General features: G+C 42.3%; 1 non-coding gene across 1 annotated transcript; it reads right to left on the bottom strand.

Moving 5' to 3' along the window:
- Positions 1-364: 364 nt before the first annotated feature.
- On the bottom strand, positions 365-436 carry trnaa-ugc (transfer RNA alanine (anticodon UGC)). The gene has a single exon. It is a non-coding gene; the product is annotated as a tRNA-Ala (tRNA).
- Between the last annotated feature and the right edge of the window lie 5,697 nt (positions 437-6,133).

The raw sequence follows: 6,133 nt of genomic DNA, 5'->3' as shown, positions 1-6,133 counted from the left end.
GGTAAAACGGAGCGAAAAAAATATGTTGATCCATGGCCTTTCAGGGCTTCCCTATTTCAGGGCTTCCATAGTTTGTTTACAAGAAGTGTATATAAAGATCAAAATCATGTTTGAGAGTTCCTCATTTTAAATGAATTTGATTAGAAACTATTGGCCTGTAGTTTTCAATAAATCAGCCACCATACACAACATAATTGAACACACTTGAAGTCATTTTTCAGTTAATTGTACATTATAAAGAGATAAGCAAAGTTTTTTGGGACACGTCCATTCTTTGTGAAGCAACACAACTCGGATACTAAATCGTGTGATATCTGTACTGTCGGAACATGCGGAACCGGAGGAAAATGTAAAACGAAAAGAGTGGAGATGCCGGGGATTGAACCCGGGGCCTCATACATGCAAAGCATGCGCTCTACCACTGAGCTACATCCCCTACCACCATCAAGTGGCGTTACGAGGCATATTTAAACGAAGGCACATGTCAAGGCTGTACGTATTTAACCCTGTAATGGGAGACGAAACGAGTAGAGCGAAATATTTTTGTCCAGGCTAAGGCCAAGTTATGTAATGCGAGGTCTCTCTTTTACCCTGGTTTCAACCCTTGACCCAGCCCTATGGACTATATTTGTCCGTGCGTGTATGCGTGCAAGTTACCTTGGCTCAAGAGTCCCCTTTTTTTTAATGGATTAAAAAGGCTCAAAACACTCCATCCCAAGAGACTCTGAGCTGTTTATAGTGCTGATTTGTAAACAGGAGAACTGAATTGACGTCAGGGTGAATGAATGGAAAAGAAGCGGCTGCATTTGTAGCTCAGTGTTCTTTGATTTAAGTCTTGCTTGGTGCTATTTTCGGTCTGCAGGTCATGTTTTGGTTTTAGTTAGGGGTCACATCTGAGCGAGGGTCTCCTCTTCTTCCCACACTAACTTGGGACATATTGGTGAGGACGAGAACAAACGTCATGAAAGACAGACAAAGCGATGGACATACATCATATTTTCCAAAATTCAGTGCCTTCATACCACCCAAGGTACTCTAATCCTTTGAGGAATTTAAAATAGCTCCCTCGTTATGTTTCATCCTCCAGGGGAGCGTGAATGAGGGGCAGCCACCCCTCTCGGGAGAGCACAGCCTGTCCTCACTCATGCTGTGTTTATCAGCACACCCTTGCCAAGGACACCACTTCCAGGCCCTGTTTGCTTAAGCCTTGTAGGGACAGACCCATGGGATACACGCGTGGCATGGGGGCTTAAAGAGAGATGAAGAAGGGAACAGGAAGGAAAGAATGAGAGAAAGTGTGAGAGACGAACACCATCCCCCTCTGTCTGCAGATTGAAACGCGCTGGCCTGCAGAAGGGTCTCCCAGGAGGCCGGGGGGACACTGGTTGATATCAGCTCTGTTGTTGTTGTGTAAGTTTGGACTGGTGACAGGAGCCCACCATCTTGACCTGTGCTGAGTAAGGAATAGTAGGCGAGTGTTATGTGTGTGGAGCAGGGTTATCTTGGGACTGTTGAGTACTGGTGAGGGCAGCATGTACAGACAGGCTGTATGCAATATGAGATGCAGAGAGAAATTCTTTATCTAAGGCCACAGACCTCCAGACGTTACAGTGGACAGCGGCCTGCCAAAAGGGGATGGTGTATTAATAGGAAAGTATTCATGCGGAAGTGCTAATTATGCAGAAGAATGGCCCCTGCTAGTGATGATTATACATTCTACTTAAATTGTTAATGCTGATGTATTTTACTGCTGTAGCTGGTCGAGATTTTACAGCCTCAATTTGGGGAGTATATTCTACAAATTAGTTTCTCAATTCATCATTTGGTTGAGAAATTCTCACAAAAAATAGTGACGACACCTCTTGCAATTTCCGTAAGTCAAACATAAGCAGCCAATGAAACCAGCAGATTATTGTAATCTTTGCTTGAAATATGTCATTAAACAATCAACTGTCCAAATAGTTGCATGTTCATTTGGCTCAAATTTGGCCACAGCTGCATGAATTTTTACACATGTTGTTTTTTCCTTGTTACCTTGTGAGATTCATGAATCTAGATATGGTGCGTGTTCAGGTCTGTCCTTGTCACAATTGTCAAAGTGTGTATTTTGGAGATGGTGATGTAGATGCAGATATCGATCCCTTTACCAGTGTTAGATGCAGAGATTGATGACACTCTCATGTCTGTGCAGTAACTGTGGAGCAATAGCCACAAATCCATTATCTTAACACGCAAACTGCAAACAGGAAGAAACAGATATGCACAAAGCAAGTGTAAAAACAAGATGTGGTTATCCAGTGGATTATATGCTGTTGTTGTTTGGTGATGAGCAGCCAGGTGTTTTAGTAACTTTTCGCTGATGCGGTCTCGAAATATAACAGCTACAGTAGCTTGGAAAACAGCAAAACAGGGCACTGAATTTGATTAATTTACTGTGTATCAGACCACAGATGAGACAATAATTAGCTAGCATGCTAGTTCCTAACTGTATGCTCAGTGGGTGTCTGGTGATAAGTAATGACAAACGTTAATTCTGAAGGACAATGAGTTACATTTTGTCTTGTGTACAGATTACATAAACTAGATAAAATGTGTTAAATATAAATTGGTGGTAGGCTTATTTCAATTTTTCTTTTCTTTTTAATTGCACCAGTCATGCTGTTTCTCCAAATTTCTAGTCCTTATATTAAGCTTACCACCTTCCTGCTCCACCTCCCTGGTTAGTACACAGACATCTTCTCATCTAACTCTTAAAAAAAAACAAAAAAAAAAAAAACACTTGAGACTATATAGAGTACTGTAACTGTAAAGAGATCTGCAACCTGAACAGTTCCACTGTGTCGTACTATATGGTGCTGCTGCTGCTGCTGCTGCTGCTGCTGCTGCTAAGGTGGTGGTAACGCAGGAAGAAGGTCTGACCTACTCTCCTCTGGGGCTGCCGTCTTATCATCTGCCAGCAGCCAGCTATGCAGAGGCAGATCAGCCTGAGAGAAGCGAGGAGAGAGAGGCACCAAAATAAAGGCTGCCAAGCACATGAAAGGAGGTCAGTGAGGTCATACAAGAAGCCATCTAAAAAAAAAAATAACATTACACAAAATTTTCAAGTTCCAGTTTATGGAATTTATATGTGATCCATTAAATTTAATCAACAAAATCATGCCTGCTCAGAGGGAGGGGAGAATGGTTTACATGTGTTTGGTGTTATCCTTTCCTTTCCATGTTCTAATAGTTTCTCTTTCTCACATGCACCCCTACAGACATATACGATCACACACAGAAACATCTTTCAACAGAATATTGTAACAAACCAACAAACAAACAACAAAACACGAGAGGCCTGTTTGAACTTGTGTTAGCACTGCCTTCTACATACCCCCCCCCCCCCCCACACACACACACACACACACTCAGAGAAGGGATGAGCTGTCAAATCAAATAGCTTCTCCCAAACAAGTCACTTTACTGTCTGTTTCGAGTGTTAACACAAGCTGCAAGCTGGACCTCTGAGTCAACTTGTCCATCGCCACACCTCGGCCTTTAACCACAAACAAAATAGAAGCCCTCTGCGTGCCTTAGTTAGCAGTGTCAGCTGGGGCAAGGATAGGCATGCCGTTGAACAAGAGCTGCATGTCACGTTCATGAACATGAACACACACAGAGACACAGAGAGAGAGAGAGACAGAGAGAGAGAGAGAGAGAGAGAGAGAGAGAGAGAGAGAGAGAGAGAGAGAGAGAGAGAGACATTGCTGTGACCTCTCACCTATTTCTCCAACCAGCTTGAGAAACTGTGGGAATCCTTTGAAGCCAGGCAACTTCATTGAAAGCTCTGGCATGGATAAAAAGAAATATAAGAGGCAGACAAGTGAAAACCACCACGTCTTCTCTTTCTGCGTCCTTGCAGCAGTGCACTCACGGCCGGGTTATTCGCGAATGATGTGGCTGTGATCACATCTGTTATAGGGTAATTGCTACGAGCATCTTTTTGTATCCATTGTGCACGACATGGCAGTACATGCTGCAAGAACATGACATAACAAGTTCCACCAGGACTGTGACTTCTGTTGATAAGTTTAAGAACACAAACATTAACACAATCACAGATGCGCAAAGCGTTCTTGCTAAATGTTTGTATCTGCTGTGTTACCAGGGTGTGGATATCATCATCACTGCAGGGTGAATATGCGTACTTATGTGTGTGCGTGAGTTGCCTAGCACCTGGTAACTGTATAGGCTGAAACCTTATCATTGTGCCTTTAGAAAGCTAATGCTGTGCTGGACTCTTGCTATCAGCTCTCAGCGCCGTGGTAATAACATGACAAAGTCTACGGTAGAAGAAGTAGCATCCAAAGGTGTCTGTATGAGACACAGACGTCTGGAGACACAGACCTGTTAGGTGTGGTTCATTTGTTTTCGATTTGCGTTCAAGCCGTACTAATGAACAGCCAGGCCAGATTATTCACATGCACACTCACATCTATTATAAAACATTATATGACAAACTGAGTGAAATGCGACACTGTAATCCTACATTCACTGCCAAATGCTGAAGTACACACCCAGTCTCTGTTAATCCCTAATAACTTCACTCAAAGTCAGTGAACAATAGACCTTACTCAGTATAGGTGTTTTACAATCTGTATCCAATAACTACAGTACCTTCTGGACTGTTCTTTGGCCAGGAGGAACAAACAGAAAGCATATCACACAAATACATTACAACATCGGATTTGATTTATAACCTCGTAGATGTAGAATAATCAAAAGGATCTTTGGTATAGAGGGTGTCTAAGAGGAGATGCACCAGGATTGCAAACCGACTTAAACTCACAACTCACATATTTCTTTCAGATGAAATAAATAATATCATTATGTCATCAAATCGTATGTCATAATTAAACATAATTCTGATATCTGCCATTAATCAGGTCAGACTACAGGACTGCTCTCAAATTTGAGATGGGTCCAGTTGTGCAGATTAAATATGATTGATATCAACATGATGGCTCCTGCTGGGCTAAGTTTCAGTTGGCAGTGAGGACAGAGGAATCCCAAATCCATTTAGAGTACAGGATGATGTGTGCAGACTGCCTGAGTGACCACTCCAGTTTAGAGCAGACTAGTGCAGATCCTGATGGATCCTGAAAACCAGCCATCATGGCCAGACTTTGGAGATAACTAAGCTATAAATAGTGTAGCATGTTGCCAGCTTTACTGAAAGAATTCCTTCTTCCACAATAATTCCCCAGTGGCATGCTGGTGAATACCACATATACATGCACATAGCCACACACACTCACTCATGCACGTGAACACAAGCAAACTGTGACTGTAGGCTGTGAACAAAATAAAGTACAGTTGAGTATTCTGCACCAAATTCGACAGACTTCATCCAAACACAAAATGATCTCTCACCTAGACAACACACACACACACACACACACACACACACACACACACACACACACACACACACACACACACACACACACACACACACACTTATATCAACACCAGTCTGCACAATCTGCAGGAATAAAAGGCACTGGGTATTCTCAAAGCTTTACAGACTGCAGAATGAAGAAGTGACCACCAGGGGTTTTCAAAACTTCTCCACAGCTCATTGGTTACTTAAATGCTGCATTCAGAAAACTCACATCTGATTGGCTGGTGTAGGTTGAGTGGCACGCGGAGGTCCTCCCCTCACCAAGGCAAAGAGAAAAGATGGATATTGAGGGGGAGGGGAAAGAGGTCTATTTACAAATGAAATTTAAAGTAACATCACCAGCAATTGTTGAACAAGGAAAGCTAAGATGGTTTGTGCACTAGAACTATGAAATAATTTGAATGTTCAAGGTTGCAATGAGCATTTGTTTGAGTAAATGATTAATTTTATAACTCTGTCACAAGAGGAGGATATGGAAAGGAGATTGACTTGTCTCATTCGTGGTGGACAATATTCAGCGCCTGGTGAAAAGTATACACTGAAGTGAAATGAGACAATGCAGCTTATCATTTCAGATAAATAAGCATCCACAGTGTAATATATACAACACAAGGACATGGATGAGAAAGAATTTGCTCTGCCTGTGGTCCAAAGTCCGCTCAGGAGTTCATGTAACATGTTAGTTGCAGC

Source organism: Chaetodon trifascialis, chromosome 8 (assembly GCF_039877785.1).
Source record: "Chaetodon trifascialis isolate fChaTrf1 chromosome 8, fChaTrf1.hap1, whole genome shotgun sequence".
Taxonomy (NCBI): domain Eukaryota; kingdom Metazoa; phylum Chordata; class Actinopteri; order Chaetodontiformes; family Chaetodontidae; genus Chaetodon; species Chaetodon trifascialis.
This window is presented reverse-complemented; position numbering and strand designations above follow the sequence as displayed.